The following is a 25,347-nucleotide window of genomic DNA, read 5'->3' as shown; positions in this document are numbered from 1 at the left end:
AGTACTGATTACTGTAAGTGGAAAGGTCGCATAATTACAAAGCTGACTGTTCCAACGGATTCACATCCACGATAATAAAAAAAAAATATATTCACTTTTCAGTACTCAAGCTGCAAGTAAAGTGCATTGCGAGCATGGGTTTTCATTAGGGCACACACCGAGGACACTCGATTCGCGAAGAACCCACAAAAGTGTACTTATTTTTCTGCCTTGGTAAGCTACACCGGGTTGTTGACCATTTGAAAACAGAGGACGGCCGGTAGAATTGAAAAGATGTTGACACATTCAAGAAATTAAAAAATATACAAATAAGGCAACGCGAAAAAAATGCACCGTTCACAATCAAAAGAAAAAAAATAATAGTCAAAATTGTAATTTATTTATCAGTTGGCTATGTTCTATTCAATGTCATTGTGAAGATATTACAAATACTGTTCACCTAATCACGGTTACTAACCGTGACCGAATCAATGACATCATCTCTATCAATTCATCCAACTCAGAGTCAGTCCAAGGTCAAACATGGTCGGCCACCCCTATAGTAAATGCCCCACTTGTTATCGTCCACTTTAAATCTATTATGGCGGCCATTCCGAAAAATAGGGAGACTGATGTATCGTCACATTTGGGAGATTTCCTGAGAATTATGAAGACTGCGTGAGGTAAGATACCATTTTTCGCCCGTAGAGTAGAACAACTGCGATTTCCGTCGCATGTTCTCGACGGTGCTGTTGTTTTTCACTCAAAAGATAACTGTCGTGTGATTTAAGACACGAGTGGTCGCTCCCGGTCGTTCGCCAACACATAACAAAATGTTGTGTATGGCGGCGTCAATAGCAACACGCGATACAGACCCTCATGCGTTTCTTCGCCAGCATGTCCCACGATAAATATAACTCCAGTAACGGTACAGTGGTTGAATTCACACACATTCCATGTTCATGTTTTTTATGGTGCGACCACAGTCCCCGTGGCGTGACTGTGACAGCCTGTAAACAGTGCGATTCTGTGATAACACGCTCGAGTAGTTGTCACATACGCAACTGGGGTAAACATTATTATAGCTGCTCACCCGTGCACTGGTTTCGATTAGAAAACAGAATATCATAAATTTTATAAAATCATAATATGCAGGAAAAACGTTTCACTGATATTATTATTTCAGTTTACGCTATCATGACCTTGCTATCACCGCGCACTGCAGTATGATAGTGATGTAGAACATTTTACATTCCCGTGTGCGCATAGCGAACCACCTTTTAATTGTAATAGGCATAAATAATGGTATAAAAACTATTGTATTGTCATAAAAATCTCTGTGTGATAAAAACTGCAGGGGAAATATATTTACAGGGCATGGAGGTGATTGCTTAGATACCCTACCTGAATGCCTTGATGCCTTACAATATTTCCTTTAATCTGTCGAAGGTATTTCTTTTTTTTAGAAATTTAGACATTGGACTTATGTATTATCATGAAACCAAAGTTCAAACCCTGATATTTTAGAGTACAGTTACTCATAATATTGCATAATGAATTTTGCAGCAATTGAACCTATTCTGAGCACACCCAATAAACAGACGAGTAAACAAAAACAAACTAGAATTACTAAAATTTCTAAAAACTGCTTTAAAATTGATTGAAATTGTGAACTAAATTACTATCTCAAGTCTTTATGGCTTTCGTAATTTTTGACGGTTGTATTTGTCTTCAATTCTTTTGTGTACACTTTTCAACTTTTCTGGATATGTGTAATAATTTGATTTTCATTTTGGAACTTTCACCTCAAATATTGAAAAACTATATAATAAAATATATAAAGTGTGCAAACATATTCTCAAAACGTCTAGACTCTGATGTAAAAGTTTATACATGTATATTGATGCAAATTGTGACAAGTAACTTACTGAAGCAATTAATTCAATTTGGGCTTTTTAAAATTTATTTTTTCTGTTGTGAAATTTATATATAAAATATCTGAAATAAAAAAAATACATGTCGTGTAATACATCAGATTTATTAATTACATCAAATCTGTGTTCTTTGATCAAAGTTGTTTGACGTAACACAGTAGATCAATATGATCTAAACAGTTATATTCCAAGATACACATATTTGAAAGTTATATCATACCACAATAAATCAGTGGATCAGACTGATGTCTTTTCTAATCAGTGAAACTTGACCCATTCTGCAGAAGGTCTCTAAAAATCAAACTAGCAGTGGTGAGTCAGTCTCTATTGCCTTGATAATTATTTCAGTTATGGAATTTAATCAGAAACCATTTTTATTTTTGGCTTAATGAAGTCTATGAGGTCATACTAAATACATCTTTGTGCAACTTTATCTTCTAATAAAGTTGAGACATTTTAAAAATTATTAGATGTAATTTTTTATACAATGGGAAAGGCTCTAGTTGTTTACTATCGGTATGTTATTTGTAATATTTTGTTTTTATCCTGGATTCGAGCTGAAGGACTGTGTTAACATTCTCAGCATGTGTCTGTACTGTGTCATAGCCACATATATGTTCATAATACACATACTATGTGTCAGATTAATTTTAGGCTTAGACAGACAATATAGTATGCTGCATGTTTTTTTTTTACTAACTTATAGTAAGTTAGATCCAACCACAAGCAAAAATTTAATTTTTTTTATTGCAGTGAAAATAAATTCAAAATATTCATTGTAGTATGTTATACATTTATTGACCCAAATTTATTAGATTTTTTATGTTGCTCGTCATCAATATTTTGGTTGAAGAGAGAAAGTAATCTGTGGTACAATGTTGTATTTCATGCTTTTACTTCATGCCTCATTACCTGAAAGCATTTGTGGGTTTTTCAGGGCCATCTGTTATATTCACATAAACTAATTGTTATTATATACGTTGTGCCTTTGCATGTATGTTGTATAGAAATGCTTTGACAAATATGTATATGTATGTTCATAGTGCCCCCATCATTTTCCCTGGTTTAATGTCACGATATGACAATTTGTCAGCATTCATGGGAAATACAATTTTGCAATAGTCATTGATCCCAATGAAATGTTCACGACTACAAAATTTTGCATTTTTACATGCTTCATTCAAGAAAATTTGTCCCTGCTGCAAAATAACGTGGATTACAGTATTGCTGCAATTGTCATCCTATTATTGGAATTCCTTTCATATTTTTTAAATAGCATATTATGATTTTTCTATTAATGCCCCAACCAATTGCCATATTTCTCCACATAATTGTAGCATTTGATAAATCACTCTCCAATTCCTAAAAAAATTATCCAGTTACATATCCCTAGTGTTGTTTTGATTCAATTCAGTTGACAATTAATTTAATATAATCTCTGCTGAACTTCTATCTAGCGACAGCTGAATGAAGTAAGTGGGTTTCACTTGCAACCCATAAATGGTGACCATTACCCGGTATATTCACTGCAGGTTATATTTTGTTTGATTGAGTAAATCAATAAAAAATTACTAGCATACACGATGGTGGCAGTGAAATGAGAAAGAAATCAATTCTGCGCTAATAAATATTTGTAGGTGTCCAGATCTCTTATTTTATACATTCTGGTTGACAACAGTGCATTGTGGGTAGTTTATTCAGCCATCATTTCACACATGATAATTGCTCTTAGCAATTAGTGGATTTCTAGGAAAGTTCAAAAGCTACTCCCGTAACTATAAAGACTTGAATGCTGTGATTTGTCACTTTGCTGACTGAGGTTAGCTTCTGTTGTTCTGCCAAAATGAAACTCTTACCTTTATGTTGGTAAGGTTGAAGTCTTGCGCCAGTGCAGTCTTGTGTACATGTACAAAGTGGCATAGCTTGACACTGTGCTGTCATGTTTATTTGTGGAAGCCTGAAATATTGATGTTGTGTGTACCTGTAGAAGGTACAGGTAGCTGCTTGGTGCAGTGCTGTGTATTTGGATCTGGAGACCAGTGAGTAATGATAGTTTCTGGTTTTCTGGGAAAAGTAGACGTAATAAGTTATAAGTAGAAAAACAATTGTTTTTAAATTGGTGTACTAATATTTTAGTAAGGTTTTTCTTATTACCAAAAGCTTACAAGCTTTGACTTTGTGTGCACTTCAGAGAGAAACTTGATTCAAGTCAGAAATGAGCTACAACAACTAGTTTTCTCATAATACCAATACATTCATCTTTTTCCAAAACACTGATCTTTTCATCTTTGAAAATATTTCCGTGGTTATCCTAGTTTGTTAAGTGGCAGTTGGTTTTTTTTTTTTATAAGCCATTGAGGGATATTCTGTGATTGATAGATGTTGAGGCTCTTATCCTTGTCATTTATCAATGCTTGTGAGATATTGTTGGTTATACATGTAGCAGCTGCCAGCTTTTCTCATGAAGTATTTTTTTTTCAGCTAACTCTAAAGTTGGTGCTCTGAATGGCTTTTACTAATGGTTTAATGTATAAAAATGTTCACGTGAAAGGAAATGAGAAGTTTTCAATTGTAGGAGGCTTTGGGTACTGCTCGCTAGCCAATTAAATTCAGTATTTCTGGATCATTTACAGCCATATTTCAAATTGGAGATAGATCAAATTGAATTTGTTCCAAATTACTTTCATTTTATAGTTATATTTTAGTGGTAGAATTACTGTTATTTCCAAATTTCTGGACGGTTTTATAATTTGTCAGTAACTAGTTTGAAGTCCTTGGCATGTGTAATATGCATAGTATAAGGTATCTGAATTCTTGCTGATAACCACAAATTATTTTTGTAGATTTATTATGATTGAGCTTTCAGCATCTAAAGGTATCATCAATTCAAAATCTCGGATGGGATTTTCTGTTAGATGACTGAAGATGAACTATATTACAAAATCAATATTCGATCTGAAGCATTACCCATTAAGGTTGGTCTGAAATGCACGCCAGGCTCTTGAGTTGAGTTTCCTGTAGAGTCATTAAGGTCCTCATGTTTCCATTGCATCTGAGCAAACATCAAGCATTACGAACATTCTAGGTTTGTTGTGTTAAGCGCATACGCAAAGCAAAATTCAAAACAGCCAAGTTACAGTACTCAAAATAGGTGATTTTCCGAACAATTTCGAGATCTCGCGAGGTGCATGAAAGACGCGCGTCAAACGTCTGCCGCAAAAATCGAACGATTTGATTTTGAACTATAATTTCTTTATTTCGCAGCTTACATTGACCGGCCGATCTTCGACAGAGGAATATTGCTTCCGAATACCCTCACTTAATCGAAATTGCCTATCATCAAATGTGGACAGCACATTATTAAGCATGGAAATGTCCCCGAAATACTTTCGCGTTTGTCGAATCCCACGCGATGTTTGACGCGACTACGACGCTATGACCTTTGTTTGTCCTGTTTTTACGTTCGATTTCACGCATAACGCGTGATTCTCGCAGTGTACGGAAAATGGTCTATTGAGAGGGCTTTCAACTAAATTTTGTCAGGCTAGGCTACAGAGACATTATTAAATCTTGTTTGAATGTATTCCAAACATTGAGACTTATTAGTTCACTTGCGTGTGCGTCCATACCAACATCAGTACAAACTTCACATACACATAACACATATACCGATTATAGTGAGGGTCACGGAAATCGTTCCCTAGAACTAGTCTAGTCCATGATCCTTTGAAAAGAATGAACAAAATAAATAGTAAATAATTATATTAATAATTTATATACAAGTACATAGTTTTATAAATAGTTGAATAGACTCAAAGTCTTAAATGAACGAAAGAGGTGAAAGAAAATAAACTGATTGAAGCATTTTTGTCAATTACTTGGAGAAAAAAAAACTTAATCATACAAAGTCAAAACAGTAACAATAAACTTACAAAAAAAAATATATATTTAATGGGAAGTGGTGTATCGGTCCCATTTTAAAAACCCAAATTGCCATTTAACAGCCCAAAGCCAATTTACGGCAGAATCCTGAATCAATGAAAATCTTCTTTGACCATAAATTTACTGTAAAATACTTCATTTTAGCTGGAATTAATTTTCACTGCATAGACTTTTGGGTTGTTTTGTTTCGAGTTTATTAGTCCCCGTTCGGACGCAGTCCGAAAACGGGGACTTATGTTTTGCCCTGTGTGCGTCCGTCCGTCCGTCCGTGCGTCCGTGCGTCTGTGATCACCTGTATCTCGAACATGCATGGACCGATTAAGTTCAAACTTCACTCATACATCACACATTATATGGGACATATGCACATGCATTTTTTTCATGATCCGATTAACGATAGCCGAATAGCGGCCATTTTAAGGCCGAAAATGCATCAAAATCGCACATTTTCACCATTCCGGACCCGGATCTCAGTTATGCATGGACGGATTTTGTTTAAATTTGGTACATACATTAAACATAATAGGACCTTGATGCAGGTCATTTTTTTTTTGGATCGGGTTCGAAATGGCCGACTGGCGGCCATTTTGTTTTAAAGAATTCAGTTCTGGATCCGTATCTGAGACATGCTTGGATTGATCGAGTTCAAACTTCACACACACAAGGTACATCATGTCACAAATATGTATGTGCATTTGTTTCATGATCTCATTAACGATAGCCAAATGGCGGCTGCTTTAAGGCCGAAAATGCATTGAAATCGCACATTTTCACCATTCCGGACCCGGATCTCAGTTATGCATGGACGGATTTCATTCAAATTTGGTACATACATTAAACATAATAGGACCTTGATGCACGTCATTTTTTTTTTCGGATCAAGTTCGAAATAGCCGACTGGCGGCCATTTTGTTTTAAAGAATTCAGTTCTGGATCCGTATCCGAGACATGTCTGGATTGATCAAGTTCAAACTTCACACACACAAGGTACATCATGTCACAAATATGTATGTGCATTTGTTTCATGATCTCATTAACGATAGCCAAATGGGGGCCGCTTTAAGGCCGAAAATGCATTGAAATTGCACATTTTCACCATTCCGGACCCGTATCTCAGTTATGCATGGATGGATTTTGTTCAAATTTGGTACATACATTAAACATAATAGGACCTTGATGCATGTCTTTTTTTTTTCGGATCAAGTTCGAAATGGCCGACTGGCGGCCATTTTGTTAAAGAATTCAGTTCTGGATCCGTATCCAAGACATGTCTGGATTGATCAAGTTCAAACTTCACACACACATGGTACATCATGTCACAAATAGATATGTGCATTTGTTTCATAATCTGCTTAACAATAGCGGAATGATGGCCATTTTAAGGCCGAAAATGCATCAAAATCACGTATTTTCACAATTCCAGAACCGGATCTCAGTCATGCATGGATGGATTTTGTTCAGATTTAGCACAATGTGTTGTACATATGCAGGTGCATTTCGGTCATGATCTGCTTTGAATGTATATGTCTCTCAAATATGAACGGAACAGGGACGTGTCATTGACAATGACTTGTTTCTACTGATTTTTCATGAGTTGAATTTAAAATATAGGAAAAATATATATTTGCTGGAATTTATTTCCTCTGAATCATAAAGTATTTTATAGTGATATCTTCTTTTACAGTGACTGTAATGCCTGTATAAAATATTGCTTTTGTTGATGTTAAATGCAACTTTTAATGGCTATTAAAATCTTCATCAGAAACGAATCATTTTATACACATCATCTTCAATTATTTAAGTTGAGAGCATCTTTGTAAATGTTCTTGTAAAAGTGGATATTGATTCTAGACAAGTGTTTTCTTTTTACATCTTCAATGCTTTGTTCTCATGGCAACCACCGGTTTCAAATATTGATGTATTCTACATGTACATGTATGTGGTAATACTATTAGACTGTTTTCATTTATTTAAAATTGCCTATTGTCCAATTGACTGTTCAGAACAAAACTATATACTAATACATGTATTATATTTGATCTATTATAATGTGCATGAACTTATGTGAATGAAGGATATGTGCTTCTAATAGAGCAAATACAGTATAATATTATACAACTACATGAATATACTGTAAAACATGTTGAATAAGCGACATGCACTTTCAGCGAATTGAGGTAAAATGACGTAATAGAGAAATGTTGATTTAGCGAATCTCTCTTGTCATTGTTGATTTGCTGTTTTCATGATACATGTCTGTCACGTACCAAAACAAATGCACAGTTGTCACCTCCGTAAAAACAAAGAAAAACTGTCAAGTGTAATTAGGAAGTGCCCCAGAGTTTTATGTTCCGGATTACTGTATACATATTCCCAAACCTTGCCCATTTTTAATTCATAATAAAGTCATTATTGACATCTTGAATTAGCGAATCAGTTCTCTCGCTAAATTCGTGAACAATTTTTGGTACATCCAATATTAGTTTTCACATACAGAATACTAAGTGTAGCTGAGTAAGGTTTTATCCAATTCCGGAAGTAAATTGCTCTGCATTATGTTATTATGGAACAACAATATCTTTGATGAACATATTATTCAACATTGTGTCTATAGAACAGTTTTTATAATTTTCTCAAGTCAAACTTATTTGATTTGATCACTCAAAACTGTTGTTCATGTTGCAACAGTACTGTTTAATTATTTTCTGGACAAAGAATATGTCAAATGTCAAATTGTAAAAAAAATAATGGCAAAAAAATAGAAAGTACTTGTCTGAAAACTTTATCAAAATGAAAAATAGCAGTTCCGAATTTAAAACCACAGACATATAATAAATTTGTTGTTGATTATTTATGGTTATTTTGTCATTCACTGGTAATTTTCAAACAAAATTGGTTTGTAGAAATTATGTCTGTCAAATGACGTTTTGTATCTGTCTAAATGTATATGTGGATTACTAAATGTGGTGCGCCTGTCTAAAGTGACAGGTAGACAGGTGGCTGGCTAAAAGCCGGGTTCATGTCAATCATAATAATCTAATCCAATGTCCAACTGGTGGCCATTTTGTTTCTAAAAAAGTCTGTGTTTAAACTTGCGTTTAAAACTGTCTGTAAAGATTTTGATAAACTTTTGACAGAATCACTTAATGGTATTGTATAAAGCTGGAAGTTACCATCTCTAAAACTATTACCATGGCAACTTACAAGTACACCATCACCTTAATAATCCTCTGTAATATCTACTTCTTTCTTCGCTGTTTAATGCAGGAAATTACGAAAACATGTTGTTTAATTACATAATAATTTTAACTGAATCTGAATGTGTTATTAATAACGATTGAACTACAAATAAATCAACAGAGATTGAAATAATTAACACTTTTGAAGAGACTTAGGAAATGAGTTACTATTTATAGTCCAGCAGAATTAATGATTGATTCAGATAAAATGAAATAGGGAATTGAATATATAAAAAATAGCATTATTGTGTTCATTTTATAGTGAGTCCTTAATTGGGCAGTTAAAATGCACTAGTACTTGTATCTTCTCTATAAAAGCATTGTTGCATGTAGATGTAGATGGTGTCATGTTCTTGATGACCAGAAATGGCGAAACTAGGGTGAAAAAATACTCCCGCTTTGTGATGGCGAGAAATCGACAGTTGATAACAGGGGATTTTATTGTGGCAACGTTGATTGGTACACCTAGAAGCACAATATCATGTGTACAAGTTTAGGTTACACCCGCACGCATACATATCTTCGACTTCCAGGAAAGTGGGGTATTGATGATGCAACATATTTGAATTTTTTAATTTGATGTCATTTTTTTTCATCTTAGAGTAACTTATGGTTTTAGCTAAAACATTGATGAATAGTAAAAATGAAGCGAAAGTTTTATCTGTTCTGTGGTGTGTTGAAAACCTGTAAATTAAAATTGGAACAGTCATCACTACTTTCCTGGTGAAAAAATGTTCACTTTTTTTTATGTCAATTAAAAGTTTACCTGTATAATGTATGAGAACAAATCCTTAGTACCGTTTTTTTTGCTGAAACACAGTTCTAATATTACGAGAAGATTATTTTTCATTTATTGTTATTGAAATGGTTCCATCTTTTTGAAAAGATTTGTACATATGCAGAAAGTATGAAGCTTATAGACCACTCATGTTTTAGCTTGTTATTTTGTGTAGCAGTTTCAGAGTCACCATGGAAACAGTAATACATAATCTGTAATATCGTCTAACTAGCATATAGTCTACTCCTTGTTAGAAACAGAAATGCTCCTTATTATTTCAAAGATGATGATTTAGATCCTCACCATTGGGTTCCTTAGCAACCACATCTTAGCTATTAATTGATGCTGCACAGAGTAATTGTGTTAGTGGCCTGACCTTTATGCTTAGATTTCTCAGTAGAAATGTTAAATTTATAAACGCTGTCATGACCATTGCTATCTGTTCCAATGTCTGCCTGTGGAACTTTACAATCTTTTAACCAACATTGCTGTTGCATAGAAAGGTAGAATTATTTGGATATAGAAAGTGAATTCAAGGTTTGGAAAACACATATATTTATATCAAACTATATACTAACCTTCACAGAAATCCATTATTAATTAAAGTGCAACGCCCAAGACAATTCACATCAAACTACATCATAGAAGATCCATCACCCTCCTCACTGAAAACGCTACTCAGTTTCACGCACATCATCCTGATTGATATGCGAAGGCGAGAAAACTGCATACACAAATTTATATTATCCCTATTTTCTAAAATTTATACTCAAATACTTGCAAGGCTTTCCTGGAGGCATTGAAGACAATTTTCTTAGATGCACAATACCCGACTGCCTTCAATAAGTGCCCTGCAGAAAATCCTCATATTGTCTGTTTTATTATGTATTCTAAAGGTACTTTCTTGAATCATGCAGTTTATATACATGTATGCATGTAACGTTTCATCACATGCTGATAGAAAATTGCCCAGAAGTGTGTTGTCATTGTTATCCCATCTTACATAGTCGGACGTTTAAAACATATAATTCAAATTTATACCGTAGTGTTCATTTAAAATATTGCATTTTCTGTTTTAGTGCTGTGCTGATCTGCAATATAAATATAAAAAAAAATAATCATAATACTGGAAATTCAAATTTCCGAACTATGGTTGAATTTCTGCTATTAATTCCTTGGCAACATTGCATGTTTGAATTCTGTGTAACATTGTATTTTGCATGTGTTGTATACGTTGTTGGACGTTTAAAACATATAATTTCATTTATAGTGTTCATTTAAAATATTGCATTTTCCGTTTTAGGGCTGTGCTGATCTACAATATAAATATAAAAAAATAATAATCATAATACTGGGAATTCAAATTTCTGAACTATGGTTGAATTTCTGCTATTAATTCCTTGGCAACATTGTGTGTTTGAGTTTCGTGTAGCATTGTATTTTGCATGTGTTGTATACGTTGCCGTCGCATGGAATCCAATTATCAAACACAGCACAATGAGGCTCTTTAATCTCAACTGCAGTAAACATCAAAGCAAAGAGATATTCTGTACACTATCTGTTGCAGATCATGTATTTCATTTACATTGTTGCATGGTTCAGTGCAACCTTATGTGTCACATTTTCCCTTCAAATTGTACTTTTTATCAGCATGTTATTATCAATCAAAGTGTCTTTATAAGTGTGAATGTACTTGATTTCAAGTGCAATACAATTACTTTTGTTCATACCACAAGCATTTGGCTTATGTATTCTGATTGTCAAATTAAATTTCTAAAACATCGATCAATGGCTGCCCACGTGTAAAGTGACAATCAGATTTAAGAATAAAGGCTACAATATACATCAAATTGTGCATTTCTGTTCTTTCTGTAATAGAAACAACCTGTTGTGTTGTGTGTAATATCTCTTAATACATGTATGCATGTCCCAAAAGGTCACACATCAAATAAATCAGGTAGATAAATTTCCTTTTAATACTGAGTGCTACTATTACTCAAACTACCGGTACATGTATATTCCCTTTAAATTGATCAGACGGTACCACATGCTGCAACCTTTTTACATTGTAACTAAGCCAATGTTTCTCCCCATTTGCTTAAGCTACAAACCCATCACTTTCTTTCATGTTACCTCCTAATTTAACCCATGAGTCTCTTTTCACATGTCATGCTTTGTGAATGTTACATATACTGTAGAATACTTTATTTTCGCTTGGAATTTATTTTCGCTATTTTCACTGAAGGGATGATTCTGTGAAAATAAAATCTAGCGAATATACTTTTTTTCCTATATTTCACATTAAACTCATCAAAAATCAGTGAAAATAAAATTCCACACAAAACGCCCAAAAAGCCTTTCAGCTAAAATTAATTCCAGCGAAAATAAAGTATTCCACAGTAACTAAAATACATACAAGTGTATATGATGTGCTATAAACCACACTGTTGATTTCATTCTTCTCAAGCTACTACTCTATATTAATTTTGTTGAAAGTCTGTTATATAGTATTTGAAACAAAGGACTTCACATTGTCCATTGGGGATATTTGCTTAATTAAATAATGAGCTCAACTGCATCTCGCCCATTACTGTACATAAATCTGTCTGAGCCCTGCTTTCGCACGGTAATGGACAGTACACTGTTCTTGATTTCTTGACTATTAAACTTAATTTTTTTCAAAGACAGATGCTTACAATGTACATTTGTTTGTAAAAATAATTGAGAGCATCTCATTTATAGTGAATTTGTACCCCAATAAGTGTGATTTTTAGTGGTCATGCATACTTGTAGGTCTGATCCACTGATTCATGACAAATTATAGGGTTAGTTCATGGGAAAATGATTTTTGCTGGTTAATTTTCAAGGATTCCAGCAAAAAATACAAATTGATTTTTTTCCATCACACACATCTTGGAAGATAAAAGTAAATCCCACATATTTCAAACTGGAATTCTATTAGGCCAAAAAAAATAGTCCAATGATTACTGCGATATGCAGAAAAAAATGTTTTTGACTAGGAACAAATCATTAATTTTTGTTGTCTTTATTAAATTATGCATATTTTACTTCAAAATAAATATAGTAATTCCTAATATCACTTCACTCACTCATTATATCACCTGAATTGTCTCTATCATAAATTAAAAAAATAGTTCAACTAGTGTTCATCAAATACAGTCTGTGTCTATTTAAAATTTTCACTGCTCAAAATGATGCTAATTTGATGACTAGCAGATTTTGCTCACGTCATGGTGACTATACTTTCTTAAATGTTCACTAAGCGCTACATAATTGCGCGATCTTCCTGAAATTCACCTGTGTAATTTTATGAAAATTTGTGTCACTAGATTCACAACTCAAATAAGTTGGACACACTAAATTCGTTTGACAGAAGTGAGGTTCTCTGATCTTGAATGAGGAAAAAAATGTTGAAATTTAAATGAAAAATAATAATTTTCCGAGACTGGCCTAGTCGTGGCAATTTTCTAATTCTTTCTTAAATCTTGGTCCCATGCGAAATTACCTTGACTGATCTATTCTGAGGTGTATTCATTGCTATTAATTATTCATGATATGCAGTGACGTTATGGGACCCAGTAGTTGAACACTTCCCAAAAAAAAAATAAGAGTGCTCTTACGCAAAAGATTCTGCGTGTCAGGTCACAAGTGTGTTATAGTTGCATAGAACAGGTCAGACCACCTGCCTTGCGTATAAATTTTGGTTGGCAGCTGATAATTAATGCTACTCATTAGCATTTTTTTTACTGTTAGGGATTCTACAAACTCGTTGTCACACGCAACGTAATATTACCGTAATTGGTATAGTACAGGTGTGATGGTTCAAATACCAAAATGGCAACAGTAACATAAAGACTTCCCTGGCGGCGATGATAAAATACGAACACGGAGCCAACAGATGAGGTTTCAACTGGTACTGGTATTATTATACTCTGCAAACATCAAGTACAATAACGCGGTAAAACTCCACTACTCCAATAACTAGATACTTAATCTCCAATACAATTCAACGAGATCTCCGATCTGAACTCAGTGCTGAACAACTCCCCTATATATACCCCCACTGTCTATAAATAGACCATTACATCAGCATACATAATGAGTCTGGAACTTACTACAAATTTCTAGAATGTTCCATTACCTTCTATTGCCTCCTACAGTGTTCTATTCAACCATTTTCTAATGTGACCATTAGCCATTCTTCTTTCCAGAGTTCCATGCGACTAGAATACCAAAAGTATCCCACACACTGCCATTTAGTGGTGAAACGCCACAAGACTTTTTCTTTGTGTATTCGTGGTGTGTTTTTATTATTAGAAGGCTCTCGTGTTGATTTATTCCTACCAATAATCAAGTTTTGGTCGGTGTCTTTGAAAATAGTACCACTGTGTCGCATTGACCAATCATAAGATTGTAGAAATATATAATCATAGAACTCTGCATGGGAGATTGACCTTTAGGGTCATGAAGAAGGGTTTCTAGACAACTGGACCCCAAGACAACTGGACCCCAGACAACTGGACCCCGAGACAACTGGACCCCAGTCAACTGGACCCCCCATACGTGACGGAACGAGTTGTCTACATCTGTGCCGTTTATCATGATTTTGATAAATAAATGGATCTGATTTAACACATCTCGGTAACCCTAAACCGATCTGAGCGAGTTGTACCACTGATGGCCATTACGTGCGAATAGCTACTTCATTGGAAATGTACTCCATTGTTCATTACCGTTCACATGCGTCGCCATGTTTGGGCGATACCACCCTCTTCTTTGTAAGGGGTCCAGTTGTCTGGGGTCCAGTTGTCTTGGGGTCCAGTTGTCCAGTTACCATGAAGAAGGACTATCCAAGGACAAGGTTCTTTTAGTTACGCTATGTTTTCTTAATTGTTTGGTTTATCACTTTCATGTTTGAAAAATTAATCCATGTACAGTGTCAGACTGAGAGTTGATCCACATCCTGCAAATAACACAGTTTATCATTGATGCCACAGACTCTCAGACACGATAGATTAACAAGTAGACTTACCTGGTGAATAATGCGAGTACTTCACGCATTACCATCAGTATATTGTGACATCCCTTGGAGATTGGGTAATATACTGCATTAACGGTTAATAAATAATGACAGGGTCATCAGTTACATGATGTCTGGCTTGCAAGCTATATTAGAATATGAATATAGTTAGAAATCAGGTGAAAATACACTATGACAGAACCTACAGGCTTTTAAAAGATAATTTTTGACATTATTTGGTGGATATTAAAAAAGATCTGAAAACTATCATACTTGCTAAATTAAGAATCTCTAGTCTTACATGAAATATAGGTACCCGTAGGTATAACTAGACACATTACACATACAGACAAGGTTCTGCAAATCTGCAGTTTAATGTCTTAAAATTTTATCTATGATGAATAGTTGTGGAAATTATAGTGATTTAGAGTATATTGTTGATTTAAATGCCATAAAGTATTAGATAACAGCAGATATTTTTTGATTGAAACCATTTGTTAAATTCGGTCATCAAGGAATATATCCTGAAAGTTCTTGTGGTAGACTGCGTTGCAAAATCCTAAAACATACAATAAGGTACAGATAGCCTTTGCTACTACATTGTACGAGTAGATATACATGTACATGTACCTGTAATAATACATACATGTGCTGATACATGTAGTAGTGTATACTGTCTTAAATTTACCAAATTGATTTTTGCTTACATCAGCTGACAGGCTTTCATTATACTGGTATAACTTTTGCAGGTTATTGGATTCCTTATTATTGACCATTTATTACAATTTTATTTTTGTCTAGCCTGGATAATTTTATCGATGCATGATACTAACTTTACCTATAATCCTTTTCTGAAAAATCAAGATGGTGGACTACATAAACTGATGAAAAGTTGAATATCTAGAGAATGAAAAGTGATATATTGTCAAGCTCTTTTATCTGGGAGCATTATGTTGTTTTAGTTCTATTTTGTACCTAGTATTAGTGATTACACTTGAATCACTGAGAGCTGTGAAAAAACAGATTGCATTGTTCGATCATATGATGATTGTACACTTTTTCTGCATCTGGTATACCATTCACAGAAACCAACAAACTATAGCTGCGTAATGTTAACTTTATGGCTTTTTGCTTCGGGGACAGCACAAGCAAGGTAAGACACCACCCTTCTTGGGTCTTAACTAAGTACGAAGTTGATCATAGTTTGTTTTCATCCCGAACTGGGAAAAGACTTTCATAATTTTTCTGTTTGCTCTGAAAACCCTCCACCGATCGGCGTCTGACACTGCCTACAGTTCAAAATAGTCATTTTGACTGACCAGAGTCTATGGTGGGTAATTAAACGTAGTGTATTTAGGCGAGGGTTCTCTGAACCCGCCTATTCACATAGTTCATACCCACCATAGACTCTCCCCCCCAACCACCCCACTTTTTCTGTAGCATTGGTCTAAGTCCTTGAGGCGGAGAGAAAGGAACCAGAGTGATTGTACAGCCGCCTATGGTGCTGCCATGTGGCCTCGGTCACGTGGGTTCGTGACGTAAGGGGTAAAAGAATCTTGGCGTCATGGGGCTTCGCCAGACCTAGATTCTATCTCTCCGTCACCGGCAGAATCGCTGATTAATGCCTACAGTTCAAAATAGTCATTTTGACTGTCCGGAGTCTATGGTGGGTATGAACTATGTGAGTAGGCGGATTCGGAGAACCATCACCTAAATTACATGTTTAGCAGATTGGTTGAATGTATAGTGTTGTATTCCCTATGTACATGTATGTCCTGTTGGTATTTTAAATCAGCAATTCTAGGGCAGGATCTGCGTTCATCTATCTTGCTAAGGCTCCATGGAGAAAGGTGAATCCCTAAGAATATAAATTCTATGCTACAGTAACCTAGAGCTATCAAAATACAATTTAAATTGTAATTTGTTGCTCAACAAAATGATTGGGCTTATTTTTTTTGTAAATCCTCCAAGAAACAAATCAGTCATTCATGTTGATTAGAAGTCATGCAGGGTTTTTATTACAATTTTTTATGCTACAGGAGATTCAGTAAAATTAAGCTGTACATGAATTGTGATTACTCAAATTGTTAAGGGGCTGTGGATAGTTACACACAGCAAACATAATCTCTTTGTTTTGGATTGTTGCATATGCACAAAAATTTATACTTATGTTTAGGGGAATAGCGGAATAGCAAAAAAAAAAAACAGCGTCAGCAGCTTTTGTTTTAATTATCCACGATCCCTGAGTAGCCAGGGGCATTCTAAGTCTCTTCTTCAAAACAGTTGTTGGCACAAAGCATTTTCCATCAACTGTGCTTTCAAAATACATTTTATGAATTTTACTCCGTGACATAGAGTGATGGTTTCATTTCAGCAAAAAAACCAAGTCTATGTGGATTTCTACTTTGTGTACATGTAGTCATGTATCACACACTGTTATATGTACAATTGTCATCAAAGTGACAAATTTTGCCTAATGAAACTTTTTATTGTCACATTACATGTATTTTGAAATGTCTGAGTGTTACATGCTTATCTTTAAAAGTATAATACCACATTTGAACCTTCATTTACCCAGAGGCCTGAACATACAAAATCGGGAAAAAATGGTGGTGGGCGCTTACCCGAGGACTACCCCAAAAAAGATTTTAAAAAGTTGTTTTTGTGATCGTATGATAAGGTAAAATAAAGGAATGCTTTCGTACACTTTGTACACGTACTTATTTCTTGATTTATGCGAGGTTTCAATAAACGTGAGCACTCTGTCAAGAACTGTGGGAACACTAAGACACGGGGTCGAATTTCAAGAATAAAACTTGTTTTATGTCAGCGAATGAAGTTGTATTACTCACTGAAATTGGCTACAAAATATGGTAAGTATTGTAATCAATGCACGGTTACTTTTTTAGTAACTGTGATCAGTGCATGCAAGTGGAAACGGCCGGGAAAAACTACCACTTGTAATCCAAGATGGCGATGACCTGATTAGCATAATTTTGTTCACGCACGTATTGATACATCGCATCGTAATTACTGAAAAATAGCAGACAGGGTTATGAAACAAATAAACCTTTTATTACTGATGTGAAATGTTCACAAACACAAAGTGCTAGCTCTCGTTATGGATTCACAGTCAGCGAAATACTACGTTTTGAAACCAAGGCTAAGTGCTTCAAACCACTCACCAAGGTATGGATCGTTGCAACATTGCAATATTGGATTCATCCTGAATGAAGAGAAAGCAGAACGTGTGTGCCACATGCTGCGTGGTTCATCTTATGTCGTTAAGTTCCAATGAGTTTTTACGTAAAAACACAAACAAAGCGGCCCTTTTCAGGGCCACCACACACTCCAAAAAGAGAACTACTGTAACAAACACACTATTTAAATAAATCGTTCGTTTTTGACAAATAAAACTTTATTGTTGACCCCGTTCTTGGCTAAAAATCACCCTGGGCGTTTAACCGAGGATGTCCCCAACATGTAACTTTTGTGAAAACAGGGGGTGGGCGCTTGCCCAGGGAGGGGCGCGTGCCCGGGGTAGTACGGTATAGTGAGCATGTCTTATGGGTAATAGGATAGGATAGGATAAGATATTTTATTTGGCACGTACACAATACAGAGCTAGTTTAAAGTCCAAAATAACACAAACAAAATAAGCTAAAACAATTCTAAAACATGAAAAACAAATTTTTCTAGACTACTACAAATAAAAAGATCAGAACTAATTTTGTCATTTTTACATCTGAAATTGTAATGTTTTTTATCAACAACTTCATTACAGTTACACAGATGACAGAATCTGTCTTCTCTTTTAATGCCTCTATGTCGACCTCTTTTGACTGGTAGCTGATTGGCTGAAATCCTGAATTTGGTTAGAGCATTTCTAAATAATATATTTTTTCATACACTGTATGAAAAGTGAACCTGAACAGCTGATAGTAGCTAGAGTTTATTACAGAGTATTGCATACTAACCCCTTTGGTTAATGAAATTTTAATTTCATAAACAAATGGGATAATTGCCAATTATCATATAATACTGGTTAAATAAAATCGAAATAACAGTGGATAGCTCCCGTAGGGGGCGTCCTTCCCCTGTCATCTGATTTGCATACTTCCATTTTTAACCACGAGATTGATTCACGGTTGAAATTTGGGCTTGCCAAAATATCATTGTTTTTGCGGTGGAAATACATTGTTACCACCCATCAACACAGCCACCGAACTATTAGTGTGTCAGGAAGCTCTTGTGGACATCAAGAACTTCGTACTTAGTCACCTTGAGTAAAAAATTGTAGTTTTAGTAACGAAACTCAAAAGCCCGCCTTCAGTTTCAAGATGGCGGAAAATATGGATACCGGAGAGTTGAACACCGTTCATCCCCCAGCACTTCGGATTCAAACACTTTCGGACGAAAGTGTGAAGAGTGCCATATATCGATGCTCACTTACGATGATCACCGTATTTGCATTCCATGTGGCAGAAAATGTAATGGGCACATCAACTGCGGTGTTTGCCTCGCCTGGCCGATAGAAACTTGGAACTGGGATTCCCGCCTACGCAAGTCAACGGGAAAATCAGGAAAGAAGAAATCCAAAAAAACGTCATTTGGAGGAGTCTTCGGTTTCATCGGTACCTACCAACGCTGAGGACGAACTATTGGCAGACGAACCCAGCCAAAAACGTCCAAAGGAGACTGACAATGAGCAAAGTGTTATAGCTCATTTACAGAACAAGGTGGATCTACTGACCAGAAAAATTAAAGTTTTGGAAAACCCAGTAGACGAAGAGGTACCACCAAAAGCATGGAGTGTCAGCGCTCTCCAGGCGGAAAAGAAAAAATCCTACACAACAGTGGTGCGAGAAAATGTTGAAGACGCACTGGCTGAGGCAGGCGTGATTTTTTCTACTGAAGATGCTACAAGCAACGCGGGGGAGGCCGGCTCGTCGAAAACCACAACAGCGAGTGGTACCGACAAGGAGGACCCCGAATTCAAAATCCGCTCCGATGCTATCACGAAAGGTGCGGTTATGGTCAAGAAAATCTTACCTCTACCGATTCCACCGATGGCGGACGCCCCACGTTTCTCGATCGGTTTGTCTACACTGCCGAAAAAGGACACTTTTACGACTTCAGCAATGCTACCATGGTCTCCCCGACTGACACAGGGCGCTGCTATAACAACGCGTGATCGGAGGAGGCAAATGGGATCGTGAAGTTACCGAGAAAACCGCTACAGCCACCAAGGACGACTTCTTGGGGACTAACCGGGACGATTGGAGCAGACGCTACCAAAAAGTCATACCGCCCGCTGATGAGTGGAAAACACCGGTCGGTACCGACGCCAGCCTGCACGAACGACCTCTCGGCGTACAACCACCAGAACTGGAGCCATGCGTCCGGGAAATGGTCGCCGAAGGAAGTATAACGAAACATCCACTCGGCAAACCACAAGTTTACATCCCGTATTGCCTGTCCCAGTCAACGCTATGTAGATTGGAAAACAACGTTTGGGACACTTCTCTTGCATTAAGCCATAGAGAATTTTTCACTACTACTACACAAATTCAGTTAGCGAAATTCAAAACAGGCAACATCACCAAGGATGAACTGTTTAGCACATTAGAGCCGCTGTTGGTCGCGACTAACGTCGTCGACGCTGACATAATACAGAGTCACCTCCAGTTACGAGCGACTATTCAACACTCTCGCCGTGCAGCAATTTGGTCCGCTATGCTAAAGACAGCCGCCAACGCTGAAATCAAGAACGAATTGGCGACGATCGATTTCAGAGGGACCAAATTATTCGACGGAAAACTCAGCGCTGTGAATTCTAAGTTGAATGAGAAAGCAGCGGCAAAAGTTAACCGTGTGATGATCGAAGGCGCCTTTAAAGCCAAGCAAGCCGCTAATAACAAACAGAGCATCGCGACCAAGGCGAAGCCAGTTAACCAAGCTACTACGGGTCAGCCCAAGGGAAACGCAAAGGCAAACCCGAATCAGGCAAAAGGAAAAAGTGAAAACCAGCAGCGACAGAATAAACAATTCTCGAAACAGACTGGTAACACTAAAAAGTCTTCCTGACTATACGTCAGCAAAAATGGTAATGTATCAAAACAAGGTGCGATTAAACATGTCAAATATTACTCAAGTCTCCGAGTATTTTTGTCAAACAAATCAAACCACAGATCCCCTTACACATATACCACTTGCATTAAACGATTCGGTTCAGTGCCCAGGTCGGCGGGAACCAAGTCGTGCAAAACATCGTGCATTAAGCGATTTTGTTCAGTGCCCAGGATGGCGGGAACTCAATCGTGCACAACAAAAACACGGTCGGCCGCACCTCAGGTCGGTGGGCGATCGTATAAACAAACAACCGGCCGAATGCGTGGACCTAGGGAGAATGACGCATCGACCGGTGAAAAAACAGAAACCCGTAAGGCAGAGTCCCTACTCCCCTCCAGGTTGGAAAAAAAGGGGGGGAAGGACGTTAAACGGGGATATAACGCCGCATTCACTCCAGGGGGAAATGGAGAAATCGGCGATGTCAATGTATACCGCCACAAGCGACCGAGGGTTGGTGAGTCCCTCGACGCCGGTGGCACTGCGTCTGCAGAAATGTATTCCCCGGTGGAAAGAAACTATAAACGATCCGTATGTGATATCGATAATAACACACGGGTATCGAATACCGTTGATAAAAGAACCGAAATGCAAAAAAAGAACATGTATTTCGGGGAAACCGGGCTCTACTCAGTCAACAATACTGAAAGAAAGCGTGGAAATACTACTCGAAAAAAAGGTAATTCAGCGGGTACAAAACCCGAAAAATTCTTTCATCTCGAGGTTATTTCCCGTCAAGAAATCCAACGGTGGGTACAGGCTGGTGCTGGATTTAAAGGAGTTGAACAAATTTGTGAAGAAAGAAACGTTCAAAATGTTAACTCCGGCACTAGTGAGAGCGTCAATTCAAAAAGGGGACTGGATGACGTCCCTCGACTTGACCGACGCTTACCTGCACATACCAATACACACAGAAAGCAGGCGCTTGTTACGATTCGTGGTGAACGGTGTAACGTATCAGTACACCGTCCTACCTTTCGGCCTGACGTCAGCCCCACTTCTGTTTACAAAAGTTCTACGCACAGTGGTGGCGTTACTGCACAAGAACGCAGCAGACGTCAACCCCTACTTAGACGACTGGCTGATAAAAAGTCAAAATCGGAACCTGATTTGTCAATCAACCGAGCGGACTGTCAGTCTACTGTTAAAGCTAGGTTTTCTGATAAATATGGAAAAATCAGAATTAATACCGACGCAGAAAATAGTCTTTCTGGGCATGGAACTGGATGCGGAGAAAGGCATGATCCGACCAGCCCAGCACAGAATCGACAATGTACAAAAAATGATACAATCATTTCTAAAACAAAAACAAGCCACACTACGCCAGGTAATGCGACTAGTGGGGATGTTAACTTCGATGAGGGGCTTAGTACCGAGAGCGGCGCTACAGTCCAGACCGATCCAACGCCTAGTGTTAGACACACAGTTAAAAATGCGACTATCAAAGGACGGGATAAAATACGAAAAACCGGTACTGTTCACACCGGCCTTTCTGGAATCACTTCCGTGGTGGGGCAACCTCAAGAACCTCACGGCGGGGATTCCCATGGACAAGGCGAAACCGACAGTAACGTTGGTGACGGACGCATCCATGACGGGCTGGGGAGGGCACTGCATGGACGGGATTGCACACGGTCAGTGGAACGAAAAACAAAGGAAATTTCACATAAACCGACTGGAAATGCTAGCGGAGCAGTTCTCCCTGCAATCCTTCAAAAAAGCGGTAAAAAACCGGGCCGTGTTAATAAGATCCGACAATCAGACTGTAGTAGCTTACCTCAACAAGGAAGGGGGAACGAAATCACAGTCGTTAAACGACCATGCTGTAGCAGTGCTAAAGTGGTGTGCACAAAACAAAGTCGAGCTGATGTGCAAACATATACCGGGAGTCCAAAACGGTGTAGCGGACTCGCTATCCCGGGGGAAACCCTACGACGACACAGAATGGGAGCTGTCACAGACGGCAGTAAACCTAGTGTTCGACATGTTGGGGGAACCCCAGGTAGATCTGTTTGCAACACCGGAAAACAAAAAACGTCCCGTTTTTGTGACGCGTTATCCGGACAAACAGTCACTGACGTGGGACGCACTTCAGATGGAGTGGGGCGGAATGTTCAGTTACGCATTCCCACCATTTCCATTGATCCACCGAACGTTACAAAAACTGGAACAATCGGAGAACTCGCACATGATTCTAGTGGCACCGAACTGGCCGTCTCAGACTTGGTTTCCGTTACTGCTGTCTCTGCTAACGGACCATCCGAGAAGCCTGCCACAAGAAATCACGTTGACACAACCCGGCGGTTATACACCAACCAACCCGGAGCTGTACCAACTTCACGTGTGGAAACTATCCAGCAATTTAGAATTGCGCAAGGGTTTTCAAGCCAAGTGTCGCAAACAACGACGGCCGGGCTTAGGGATTCCTCAAATGGATTGTATCAATACCACTGGGAAAAATTTCGTAATTGGTGTCTTGCAGGGGATATACATCCACTCTATCCCTCTTTGCCCCAAGTAGCGGAGTTTTTTTCTTATTTGATCAACGAAAAAAAGTTGAAACCGGGGACAGTAGAAAACTATAAATCGGCGATCAACTCTGTACTCAAACTAAGCCTAGACAAAAACATTTCGGATGACCCGACAATCTCCGATCTGTTCAAGGGCTTTATTACACAGGCGGGCCCCATTGAGAGGTACAAAGCACCTGCATGGAGCTTGTCAGTAGTCCTTGAAGCGCTACGACAATTCCCATACGAACCGAAGGAATTGGCGTCACTACAGGACTGGACGAAAAAGACTGTTTTTCTACTAGCACTCGCTTCAGGGAGGCGAGTTAGCGAAATACACGCTCTGTCATTTGAAGACAATTTTACGGTGTTTTATCCCGATAAAGCGATTTTAATGACATCAGTAAAATTCAGAGGAAAAAATCAGAAACTGCACGAGACGGCGACTCCGATCGTTATCCCGGCACTGAGCAATATTTCCAATGAAAAACAAGACAGAATTCTTTGTCCGGTACGTGCGCTAGCTTATTATAAGAAACGTACTTCCGGGGTCAGAAGGGGTCAAAGGTCGATGTTCGTTTGTTACCAAAAAGGTAAACAAAGCTCAGCGGCGTCGAAATTCACGTTAGCGAGATGGGTAAAAGAGACAGTTTACCACGCTTATAGTGATAAGTATTTGAGCACAGAGGCAGGCAAAGTCACTGCCAAGATGCATGACTTAAGAGGCATAGGTAATACACTGGCATTTGCTAGCGGAGCTTCTTTAGCCCAGGTGCTAGCAGCCGGGTCCTGGAAAACTAGCAACACTTTTCTCTCTTATTACCTGAAAGACCTAGCGGCCGAGTCACAGGGCCTACACTCGTTAGGCTACCTAGTGACAGGCCAAGTTGTAACGAAACAATAGGGCATGTAACTTTCCGCAACTGCAAGAATTATTCAGTTAGCGGGAGTTATACAGTTGGGGGGATGGAATTTTTTCAATTCCATAATCAGGTGGGGTAGTATTTATCTGCCAAGAGATATTCTCTGGTAATCTGTCCCATTTGTTTATGAAATTAAAATGTCATTAACCAAAGGGGTTAGTATGCAATACTCTGTAATAAACTTTTAAAACTAGCGCCGAAGGCGCATATTAGTTTTTATGTTTATATAAGAGATTGCATACTTACCTTCCCACCCAAAACCACCCCAGATAAATAGCTACGAATCAATATCGTGGTCAAAAAGATCTGGAAGTATGCAAATCAGATGACAGGGGAAGGACGCCCCCTACGGGAGCTATCCACTGTTATTTCGATTTTATTTAACCAGTATTATATGATAATTGGCAATTATCCCATTTGTTTATGAAATTAAAATTTCATTAACCAAAGGTAAGTATGCAATCTCTTATATAAACATAAAAACTAATATGCGCCTTCGGCGCTAGTTTTAAAATTATAAAGGTTTGTGAGCAGTTACCCAGTACTATAGAGTTTGTCATAATAGGTGTTTTTCCGTCCAATTGCGAGATCTTGCGAGATGCATGAAAGACACGCGTCGAACGTCTGCCGTAAAAATCAAATGATTTGATTTTTAACTCGAATTTCTTTATTTCGTAGCTCACATCGACTGGCCGATCTTCGACAGAGGAATATTGCTTCTGAATACCCTCACTTAATAATCGAAATTGCCTATCATCAAATGTGGACAGCACATTATTAAGCATGGAAATGTCCCCCAAAATATTTTCGCGTTTGTCGAATCCCACGCGATGTTTGACGCCACTACGACGCTATGACCTTTGTTTGTCCTG

General features: G+C 37.6%; 1 protein-coding gene across 3 annotated transcripts in view; it reads left to right on the top strand.

The window, feature by feature from the left end:
- The first annotated feature begins 526 nt into the window (after positions 1-526).
- Positions 527-25,347, top strand: part of LOC102804016 (serine/threonine-protein phosphatase with EF-hands pef-1-like) — a 91,194-nt gene continuing 66,373 nt past the window's right edge. For all 3 annotated transcript variants that reach the window (XM_085497870.1, XM_085497869.1, XM_085497871.1), the window contains exon 1: positions 527-662. The gene's annotated coding sequence lies outside the window, so the exon portion shown is untranslated. The remainder of the gene's footprint in view (positions 663-25,347) is intronic.

This window comes from Saccoglossus kowalevskii, chromosome 4, assembly GCF_978046115.1.
Source record: "Saccoglossus kowalevskii chromosome 4, keSacKowa6.1, whole genome shotgun sequence".
Lineage (NCBI taxonomy): Eukaryota > Metazoa > Hemichordata > Enteropneusta > Harrimaniidae > Saccoglossus > Saccoglossus kowalevskii.
This window is presented reverse-complemented; position numbering and strand designations above follow the sequence as displayed.